This window comes from Clarias gariepinus, chromosome 26 (genome assembly GCF_024256425.1).
Source record: "Clarias gariepinus isolate MV-2021 ecotype Netherlands chromosome 26, CGAR_prim_01v2, whole genome shotgun sequence".
In the NCBI taxonomy this organism is placed as follows: Eukaryota; Metazoa; Chordata; class Actinopteri; order Siluriformes; family Clariidae; genus Clarias; species Clarias gariepinus.
Genome location: NC_071125.1, coordinates 8,233,289 through 8,245,379, shown reverse-complemented (window position 1 = coordinate 8,245,379; position 12,091 = coordinate 8,233,289). Strand labels below are relative to the sequence as shown.

General features: G+C 37.0%; 1 long non-coding RNA gene across 5 annotated transcripts; it reads right to left on the bottom strand.

Moving 5' to 3' along the window:
- Positions 1–828: 828 nt before the first annotated feature.
- LOC128514457 (uncharacterized) lies at positions 829–9,647 on the bottom strand. 5 transcript variants are annotated; one of them, XR_008356456.1, is made up of 12 exons: positions 9,071–9,647; positions 8,541–8,667; positions 8,295–8,457; positions 6,702–6,890; positions 6,062–6,130; positions 5,769–5,834; positions 5,465–5,533; positions 5,289–5,360; positions 3,961–4,034; positions 3,052–3,127; positions 1,901–1,945; positions 829–1,804 (listed from the first exon to the last, which is right to left on the bottom strand). It is a non-coding gene; the product is annotated as an uncharacterized LOC128514457 (long non-coding RNA). The 5 variants fall into 5 exon arrangements; XR_008356455.1 differs by having other exon boundaries at positions 3,056–3,127; XR_008356454.1 differs by having other exon boundaries at positions 829–1,945.
- Between the last annotated feature and the right edge of the window lie 2,444 nt (positions 9,648–12,091).

The following is a 12,091-nucleotide window of genomic DNA, read 5'->3' as shown; positions in this document are numbered from 1 at the left end:
CTGAGCATGCTCTGTATCTCCATGGCTGTTATTATACTCAAACGTGAAATTAAATCCACAATTCACATTCACTTCCGGAAGCACTTTCAGCAAGAAAACACATCTGCTAGCTTTATGTCATCATAAACAACACTGTATCTCCTTTTAGTGTAACACCTTTTACGTTGCTATCAATTTTGCGTTTTAGTCTTTCATTACCAGTGTTGGGGGACAATACTTTTTAAAGTAAATAATTACATTACAAAATTACTGTGTTTAAAAAGTAATCAGTTACATTACAGCATTACTTTCTGATAAAAGCAACCAGCTAGAGTACTTTTCCAGAAAATGAAAACTTCTTTGTGATTCCTCATGCATTTTGTTTTAGTCAAGACCTTTATAATTATTCTACCATCATCACTCAGCAAAGTTGGGCCTTAATCCGTTAACTACTAATACCCCTATCTCACCTATGCGATTTCGCCCAGTAGCCGTAAGTACAGTTCATCATGATTCACCGCGAGTTTTTGGCGCTGTGATTAGGTTTCCATCTTTCTGCGCATCGGTCCTCTCATAGTCAAACCACATGGGTGAGATAGGGGTATAACAGCAGGAATAACAGAGGGGGTGCGGGTTATTGGGGTGGGGCTTGTAGGACAACTTACACACACACACACACACACACACACACACACAAACACACACACACACACACACACACCTATACTGGTTTTTGTGGTTTATAAGGTCTTTAAAGGCCAAACCAGTAGGGTGGTGGTTTAAAGGGACCCACCTTTCCCAATGCTTTACAGAGATGAGAATACTATCAAAAAATTTATTTTGTTCTGCAGAAAAAGAATCTCACTCAGGATTTCCTATACACACAACAGAACTCAAAATATGATAACATGATATTTAAGTGGTACATAAGGACTTCCCCGCCCACTCCTAAAAGTACCCGCCCCTGTGAAAATTGGGGTTTACTAGGTCCTACTGATTTATGACGCCATGCAGTTTACAACACACAGAAAAAGTAAATTTGCTGGTTTATAGGAACAAATGTGTTTTACTGGCACATTATAGTAAACAACACACAAACATGACAATACTGTGCATTGCCAGGACCAAGGTGATTTGAAAGAACCGTTTTGCAAATACAACACACAATAAAAGATCTTACAGTACTACAGGGACAAATGTGTTTTATTGGAACATATCCAAATGCAACACACAAAATTGACAACAGTGCATTGCCAGGATAAACACAAGTACTATTATATTAAATTTTTATTATAATATTGAAATAATAATATTGAAAAACTTTTTTTTAGTTCAAGCATGCCAAGTGAAGAAACAGACATCCATCATGTACAACTATGTACTTTCATAGGCATCTTAATCCATTGAACCATTCAAAACAATCTAAATAAAATAAGGCATAGCTATATATATAATCAATAAAACATAAGATGAAACCTAAACCAGTTATTCAAAATAAAATGTTAAAGCAGAATTTAAGAACAACTGTAGAATTTAAAAACAATCTGCTGCATATGTAAATGAAAAACAAAATAAGTGGACAAAAAAATCTCAAAGAAATAACGTACTTGCTTGTGTATCACTTATTTTGGGCTTTCCTTTTCAAGCAAAGACCTCCATTTCTTACAAAGTCTAACACTGCTGGCATTCAGACAAAGTGCCGAGTTTCCCTTTAGTTATATGTGCTTTCAAAAGTTTCATCACAGTTGTAAAAAAATCTCAGCATTGGACCAACACACTCTTCAACTTATTCATGGGTTCCCAATCTTTGTCCTGGACTCATTACCTGTACATAAGAATACTTACTTTATTAAGCCTGAATTTTGTGGGAGGTTCATGTACTTACATTGCTGGCTATATTCCAATGTAAAATCTCAGGTACCTTGAGAAACTTCAGGAGGTGTTTCAGTGGGCATCTTCTGAATACCTGCAAGACATAAGCAATGCACTGATAAGAAACCTCAACAGTTCTTAAGCACATACCCAAAATTCTAATTATATGGCCAGCAAACATCTGAAGAAAATACAATATGTAAAACAACCTATATTGATCACTGCTACTCTGAATTCTAAAAAAAGAACATTCTACGAACAGTGATGCATGGTGGTGGAAATGTAAGGTCTGGGGCTTCTTTTTGCTGGGCCGAAAATAGGCCAAAGTGGGGCCCAAAATAAGTGGTGCAACAAGTCAAGCCAAGTCATTTTACAGCCAAGTGATACTATTTATCCTTTCCTGATTTTTCTGTATTTCCATCATGTTTATTCTACGTAAAGCTGCTTTATAACTACTACTTTATGACAATTGAGAAAAGCTATATACAGTTAAAACCAGATATTTACATGCACTTAAAAAATTAATTAATAATACTAAATAAAAAAAAAAACCTTTTTTGTTCCTTTACTGTCAAACATTAAATCAAAGTAAAACAGGAAAAGTTTTGTACCCTTATTTTTTTCAGTAAAGAAAGAACAGTTTTTTTTTCTGAAAGTGTATGTAAATATCTGGTTTCAACTGTAAATAAGGTTTCATTGACTTAAGTTGAACAAGTAGTTCAAGTGTACATTCTCAAGTTTTATAAAAGGTAATTTTATGCATATTGGTGTTAATATGAAAGACATTTTACCTATAATCTCCCTGAATTGTACATCTGCATAATAGGAACTTCCCTGTGTACTGCAACACTATACATACAGCATATGCCTTAAAATATTGCCACTACAGTACGGACATCACATATTTAATGGAAATTATAAAAACACTTTATAAAACCTGACCATATACAGTTTAACCACTTAACTTGCTTGATTACAAATTTAAAGCTGTGTAATACATAGGAAAAGTATATTTAAAGGAAAGAAATAACTAAATTCGTCCTAAATATAGCATCTCTAATTTCAACAATATTCTAGTCATGCACTAATTAATAAATGTAAACATTTCAACTATATAAAACATTTAGTCTATAGGTAATTATTCCCTAAATACAATTATGGGTTAAAAATTTACAGATATACATTAAGATGAGTCCATACCTACATGATTAGAGGCACCAGCAGCAACGTTATCTTCAGCATCAGGTCCACTGGCTTCACACTGTCACAATCTCACCTTAAAGTAAAAGTGACATGAGAAATGTCAAAATGTGTTTAACATGCACACAACATCAAACAGGGACTAAAATGACTGCAGAGTTTCTGTTAAAATTTGCTGAGGCCCAGGGCAAAATCATGAAGAGCAGTACTGTCCCTTTCCTGAAAACTTGCAGCATTTTTTACACATCGCCAGCATGTCTATGATTAAAAACAATCATTCTTGCAAGTGTTGCTTTGGCAAGATCAATGTAGACCTGAGATGATGTTTCTTTGAGTTTCCCAAACGCCATATTTGCAGTCTTCTCAAGGAACTGATGAAGACACTGTACATCTTGGGTGAATGATAGTGTTAATGGTTTGTTAAATTTGGCCTCAATCAGTGTAACTAAGGCAGTGTGTGAAATCAACTCTCTGAAGTATAGAGCTTTTTAAAGGCATCTGTTGATGTTCTGTATGTCTTTATGGACCCTTGCTCTGTGCACTGGTGTGCAGTCATGTTGGAACTGGTGTGAGGTTGTTTTTCAGGGGTTTCAGCCCTTTATTTCCAGTGAAAAACTCTGAATGCTCAAGCATAGCAAGACATTTTAGACAATTTCATCCTTTCAACTTTTTGGGGACCGGTTAGGGATGTCCCCTGCCTGTTCCTGATTGTGTGAAGCTCCTTTGGGACAATGCCAATTGTTAAAAGCGCTATTTAAATAAAATTGAATTTAATTGTTCCAACATGACTGCACACGAGTGCACAAAGCAAGGTCCATAAAGACATGGATGAGCACGTTTGGTGTGGAAGAACTTGACTAACTGTCAAAAGTAACTGTACTCAAAAGGAAAAAAAAAAGTGTCACTTACATCAACTTCTTGGATGCCTTTTTATCTGATGTATCCTGTTGTTCTGGTGTCGGTGAATTCTTAAATGATGTCATCTAAAAACAGTTGTAAAGGTTTAAAATATTTACAGGCATAAAGCAAGCAAACATTTTTTTCCATGCCATTTCATGTGATCAGTCGACTTAGCAATCTTATTTCGTTACTACCTTTTACACAGAAGTGGCTATACTCCTGTATAGGCAGACTGTATATACAGACTTAAATATTTAATTTATCAATTAACTTACATCAGTCAATTAACTTACATCATAGACATGCTTAATCTTGGCTATCGCTATTCAGCTTACAGTTTAAGCTGCAATTGTGTTTCTATATATAAATTTTAAATTAAAATTTTGCATTTCCTTGGCCCAAAGAATCATCTCCCACCCCATGTCCCTGTTAAAAACAAGTGTCCTCATAAACAAGGTTTTTGTAAAACTAACAACACACTGAGATTCTTCAGTCAGATCAAACACTGAGAACATGTTCTGAGGATGTCCTAATAAAACAGTGTTCTCTTAAAACTGGTTTCAGTCATACACAATTTTATAAACACTAATACAGTACACTGTCCCAATAATAACTAGTGTCCTCATAGACAAGGGTTTTGTAAAACTCACAACACACAGATTCTTCAGTCAGGACATACTCTTAGAACATGTTCAGGGGGATGTCCTTATAAAACAGATTTATGTCTTACACAACTTTATCAACACTACAAAACACTTTCCCAATAATAATTCGACTGTTTTAAGAGTTCTGCAATGTTTTTTTTTTTTTTTTACTCCAATTTAGGTGTTTATGACAGTATTCTTTCAGTATTCACACTTTCCTCAGATGGTGATATGGTTGTTTACACAGCGTGTAGAGTTATTGATATGAGGTGTACGCTGGTCAGTTTCTGTGACTCTACACAAGGCCTTTCTAATTGGTTGTATGTTGCTAAGTATCAAGTCATAACATTCTACCCCTGCTTTGTTCCACACTGTACATGTTTGGCACCACAATGCGGTGTTAACCCTGTAAAAGCGGTGTGGATCCTGCTACAGAGCAGTGTTTTAGAACAACAGGTAAAATGCGATGATAATCCCACTCCTTAATTTCAAGTGTGAAACACTCCTTTACATGAAGTTAAAAGTAGGGTTTAGAAAGATGATAACCTGGGGTTAGGCACAGTGTGGAACGGTGTATACAAACACATTCACACAGTATTAAAACCTATACTGACAATGTGTTGTTCCAGTTTTAATAAAAACTGTCAAATACTGTAAATAATGTCTAACAAATACATCTAAATATTTAAATACCTGTTCAAGTCCTTGTGTTAATAAGTAAAAGCTCAGCTCCTCTTTAACCAACGACTCTTTGACAGGATAAACCTGAAAATATTAAGAATAGAAAACATCCAGGTATTAGACTTATAGCTCAATAGGTAAAGACTACAGGTAATCATTTTCCTGAATCATGTAATTCTCAATATTACCTTCTCCCCACCGTTCTTCTTAATATAATTCTGCTTCTCTGAGGACAATTGGGCCATACCAAGGGTAACCTGAAATTCAGGAAAAAGAAAAATATTCTACTACAGGCAAAGGGTTTGAATATTAAATTCTACTTCAGCTCTGACTTCTGACTGAGATGAGGTGTTTAATTCATGGGTAGAATGCTGAACAAAACAATTATCAGGTTATATGCAGCTACAGAAAGGTAAAACACTGCAGTAAATGTGTACGTCAACACAGTTCTCACAAACACGACTTTACTTAAATGCAGAATAACTAATTTACCTCGTCTGTTTCTACGGTCAGTTCTTCACAGGCAGCACTGTCTGATGGCAACTCGCTTATCGGGCACTAAGAAATAAAATTTCACATTCAGAAACACTTTTACTAAGAGAAAGAAAAAACACTTATCCAGCAGAATATCAAACAATGTATACAAAAGATAAAGTCAAAGTTTGCATATTCAGAAAATAAAAACGCTACAATGTCCACACTGTGCACAGATATAATAAACAGTGCACACATTTGTAAGAGTAACTGTAATCGTAAGAATAACACTTTACTCTTTTCTACATCACCTTTTTGGATGCCTTTTTATCTGCTGTATCTTTTTGTTCTGGAGGTGGTGAATTCTTAGACGATGTCATCTAAAAAAAGTTTTGAAGGTTTTAAATATTTACGGGCATAAAGCAAGCAAACAAAAATATTTTTATGCTATTTCATGTAATCAGTCGACTCAGGCTATACTACTGTATATGCAAACTTAAATATTGAATTTATCAAAAGTCAGTTAACTTACATTACAGACATGCTAAATATTGGATATCGCTATTTAGCTCACAGTTTGAGCTGCAATTGTGTTTCTCCATGTGCCAATGTTTACGCAATGAATGCTAAACATGTTGCATGCGAACAGGCACATCAGCACTGTTTTAGACCTGATACCAATTTATAAACGCTAATACAGAACACTGTCCCAAAAACTAGCGTCCTTATGGACTATCCCTAATAACACAGTGAGCATGATTCCATAGACAAAAGATGCAAAAAAAAAAACTTTGAAGGGAAAAATTAGCATCCTGCTCCTGAACTTATAGCAACATACTGTAAGACACATTCTCTGGCAGAAACCAGATGTTAAGTGTGTTAAACTGCTTAAAGCATTTAATATACACCAATCCTTTAAAATAATGCACAAAATTACTAACATCTACATACCTTGCATCGCCATGGCCACTCAGAATCGCCGTAATTGTATGTGATCTCTTCACCAGGACAGATGCTTCTTATGGCAAATAAAGATGAGGGTTACCATCCACACGGATGGTCTTCATTCTGCAGTTTGGTTTTATATGGTCATCATTCACCAGTCTCCCAAGGGAGCCATCATCCAGGGCTGCATCAACACTGAACAAATGACAGTAAATCTCTTAATGATACATTACTATTACAATAATACATACTTCTTATTCCAAATAAACACAACAACTGAGAATATCAGCACCAAATGCTTCTCATCGAATATTATATTATTTGAAAAGATGATCATTGAATATTTAATGGTCAATGGTCTTTAAGAAAATAAAACTGGGCCCATATTTACTAAGCATCTCAGAATCACTCATAGGAATCAAAGTTTATTTAGGACTAAAGACAGTCTCACCTCAGAGAAGGACATATAGGTTATTTATAAAGCTTTCTATTCTTACTTTCGGCAAGGAGTAAGACTGCGCCAAGGAAAGTGTGAGACGTCACTTTTTACGACACTGAGAGCCGCAAAGTAGTCTGCACATTATAGGAGGTGTTGTAGAGTGTACAAAGTTTTAAACGGTGAAAAAGTGAAATGCTAAAATCAGCGGCAGTTATGTGAAGGTTTTATGCACATGAACAAAACCTATAGATGCGTGACTCGCTGCATGACGTTATTCTAATCACTCTGCTCCAATCACAACTGATTAAAGCCCCTATAATAGAGCTGTGTAGGTCAGTCATAATCTGATCAACATGACTTCAAATAAAACGAGAGGATGAGAGTGTTTTGCTTGTGGCGAAGGGAGTAAAATGTAAAGAAATAATTGAAGTAATATTCTGTCCTACTCTTACCTCTAAAGATAAAAAGTCAATGGATGCAATATGTAAAAGCATCAGAGTAACCAGTCAGTTTGTCACACGTACCCCTGAGGAGTGAGAAACATGGGGATACGCCATGCTAATGAAACGATGAAGTGCTGCTCATAACAAGGAAACAAGAAAACAGTTCACTTAAATAATTTAATACAAGATTAAATGTATATATAATATAATTATTTTAATATGTGCCATGGATTATGCATTCATGCTGCATGGTGGGGAAATGTGCATGATCTGTGAAGTTTAATTTATTATTTCGGACTGCTGGAATTAGTAACCAGAGAAAAAGTTTTACTCCCCCCACCCCCATTTTTGTCTAAACATGCCCGTTATGAGCTCTGTGCTCTGCTAAACCATCTCTCCTCTTCACGTGTTTCTGCCTCAACACCCCTTCCTCACTATTCCCAACCAGTTAGGACACCTCAGGCGCTCTCCAACATTTTGGTGAAGATGGGAATGATTTCCTATTTTAAGAATCTTGATGAATAGCTCTTACCCCTCCCCACTCATGAAAATAAGGCCAAAATAGCGTCATTCTGAAGTTTTTGGCCATTTAGGAATTGCAGTAGGAGCGATTTCCGACTCTGAGACGCTTGGTGAACATGAGCCCTGATCATTAGTGCTAAATAACCATGCAAATAACTTCCACATCTCCCCCATGTATATAATATTTGTACATACCAAAGGAATTTGCCATTGAATCGAAATTCATACATGAACACTTTGAGGGCATCATGATATATTCTTTGCCTCCGCTCACATTCTTCTCTGCTTATGAGATCCCCTCTGTACTCCAATAGGAAATCTCCCTTATCAAAGTCAGTACAACTAAACACACCTCTCCCTAAACAAGAGGAGTACAGCATGTCATGTACCTGAGACATTAATCATTAATTAAACAATCCCACCTGAACACGTAACACTTACCTTTAAACTCATTTATAAACCGAGCTTCCAGACCATCTTGATCTTTCTTCTTAAGGCTGAAGTGTGTGGCCTCCTCCAGTGGACTGGGCTTCCTCCTCCTCCTCCTCATCATCATGTTTTAATCAGACTGTTTCACAGAGGAAAACCTCCTTTATACCACTTCATTCATGGTCAAATTCATATTAATCTGTGTTTATTTATAATTTGTGTTAATTTATATGTTTATCTTAACCAGAACACTGTACTGTGAGTCCCTCTCACCCCCCCTCCCCCAAACAAAGACTGTAGTCATGACGACGCGCTACCGTGACGTCACAGGCGCGTGTCACACGCTCAATTTATATATTAAATATAATAAAACAGCTTAAAACTAACTGACCAAAAGTTAAATTACTATTTTAAACACTTATATGTATCCGCGCGCGCCTTTAACAGCGCACGCGACACTTTCTGGCGCCGTTTAACTGACTAAACAAACCAAACTAACTCACGTGCAGTAATTAAACCGATTAAACGGCGTTATAACTCACCTTTCATATGCCAGCGGCTTCCGACACCGATGTCCTCTTCTCCAGGGTGCAGAGAGTCCAAACTCGATATTAATTCGTCGTGTGTTATATTACTTTACAAACTCCGTGGATTAAAACCCCGCTGTATTAAATCACCCGCAGCTGTGTCTTAAAGGAAGTCCCGCCTCTTAGCGAGGCCTTATATGTGCACGCTCCCTCTAAGGTCCCGCCCCTTAGCGGAAGCGCTTCTCCTGTTACTGCTGGCCAATCACCGACGAGGATTCTTGTAGCCAGCCAATCAGAGACCGGGAAAACTTACACTTGTGTGTATATGCAAATTCTTAATGACGTAGGTGCAGTTCCGCGACCGGTCTACAGGGGCGCATGGAGGGGTTAGAGAACACACAGTGTGTGGTATTTTTTCAGGTTTATGTGGTCTATACGGACATGGGGCCAAAAACGGTACAGAATTGATCCCTAGACTGAGATAAGGACTGCTACAAGGTCGGATTTATAAGGACATGGCCCCTGTCCTCATAAACGGAAATGTCCTCTTAATGCTGGTGCGTATTCAGGTCAAAAGTCCTCTTAAACCACAAAAACCAACACACACACACACACACACACACACACACACACACACACAAATACTAACGGATTGGGAGTGACTGCTGTCTGGCTCACAGATTTCATAAATTGTCTGAATAATAGATATTTTTGGAGAAATAACTAAATAATTGAGTACTTAACTGGTGAACCTAACGCGTTAGATTACTCGTTACATTAAAAAAGTTATCTAAGTACTCGAACCCAACACTGTTCATTACTGCTAGTTAACTGAAGTAAGAATGAGCTTCCGCCATCACATTCATGATTTATGACTCACTGCATTGCTTTAGTAGGTGAGCTACAAAACTAACTACCTTTTTATGCGAGGCTGAATCCAAAATTCTTTGCTAGCCCCTAAACAAGGGCACTACTTTAACAACAAGTGTGCAGCAAGGGGTTTCTACACAGTACATAGTACATTTAGCTTTCCATAAAAACCTACAGTAATATACCTCTATGGGTCATTCGCCTTGCCTGTCGACTATATAGTAATACTGTAGCAAGAATTTAAAACAGATTTGACCATATATTATGCTGTATAAGTGCATAAAAGGTCCAACAGGAGCAACCTTCAGTAGCAGTGGCAGGGCTCGAACCCCCGACTCTCCGATCTGCAACCAAGAGCATCAACCTTATAACCTTTTTGATATCTGCTAATGTATTTATTTATTTATATATTTTTAAACAAGAAGAAGATTATCGTAAAGAAAGTAATTTCTTTAAAAAAGAAAGTTCTAATGTATTGCAATTTAAAAATATTTAAATCACCCAAAAATATTTCAACATATGTTGATCCCAGTTTAACTATATATATTTATACACACACTGACCTAAAGAGTTATTGGGAAACACCATACTAATACGGTGTTTGACCCCCTTTCGCCTTCATTAACAGAATTAACTGCCTTAATTCTATGTGGCATTGTTTCAACAAGATTTTTTAGAAATGTTTGCACATATTGATAGGATTTGTGGGATGCACATCCAGGGCATGAAGCTCCTGTTCCACCACATCCCAAAGATGCTCTATTGGGTTGAGATCTGGTGACTGTGGGGGCCATTTTAGTACAGTGAACTCATTGTCATGTTCAAGAAACCAATTTGAAACGATTCAAGCTTTGTGACATGGTGCATTATCCTGCTGGAAGTAGCCATCAGAGGATGGGTACATGGTGGTCATAAAGGGATGGACATGGTCAGAAACAATGCTCAGGTAGCCTGTACTGTAGCATTTAAACGATGCCCAATTGGCACTAAGGGGCTTAAAGTGTGCCAAGAAAACATCCCCCACCCCATTACACCACCACCACCAGCCTGCACAGTGGTAACAAGGCACGATGGATCCATGTTCTCATTCTGTTTATGCCAAATTCTGACTCTACCATTTGAATGTCTCAACAGAAATCGAGACTCATCAGACCAGAAAACATTTTTCCAGTCTTTAACTGTCCAATTTTGGTGAGCTCGTGCAAATTGTAGCCTCTTTTTCCTATTTGTAGTGGAGATGAGTGGTACCCGGTGGGGTCTTCTGCTGTTGTAGCCCATCCGCCTCAAGGTTGTGCGTGTTGTGGCTTCACAAATGCTTTGCTGCATACCTCGGTTGTAACGAGTGGTTATTTCAGTCAAAGTTGCTCTTCTATCAGCTTGAATCAGTCGTCCCATTCTCCTCTGACCTCTAGCATCAACAAGGCATTTTCACCCACAGGACTGCCGCATACTGGATGTTTTTCCCTTTTCACACCATTCTTTGTAAACCCTAGAAATGGTGCGTGAAAATCCCAGTAACTGAGCAGATTGTGAAATACTCAGACCGGCCCGTCTGGCACCAACAACCACGCCACGCCCAAAATTGCTAAAATCACCTTTCTTTCCCATTCTGACATTCAGTTTGGAGTTCAAAAAATTGTCTTGACCAGGACCACACCCCTAAATGCATTGAAGCAACTGCCAAGTGACTGGTTGATTAGATAAATGCATTAATGAGAAATTGAACAGGTTTTCCTAATAATCCTTTAGGTGAGTGTATATATATATATAAAAGGTAAACTCTAAAAGGTATGGCAGTGGGAATGTATCATACTTGGATTCATGAATATCTAATTTCTAATCTATGTTTAATAAAAGGTCTACGTTTAATAAAAATTAAAACAATGGAAAAACGAATCAACTTTTAAATACCTTCTTTAATCTTTTTTCCTTTAAATCCAATTTTTTGATTATAAAATGCCAAACAATGCACCTTTTGCAACAATGAATTCGTTGTTTGTGTTCTAACAAAGTTTTATGAATTATAAACAAATTAAAGGCTATGATGAACAATTCCATAATAAATATGCTACATATTATACAAATTAAATATTACATGCATGTAAAAAAAAAAATCATTGCACATTGTTAGATCTGGCCCCAAAACCAGCGCCAAACACTTACACC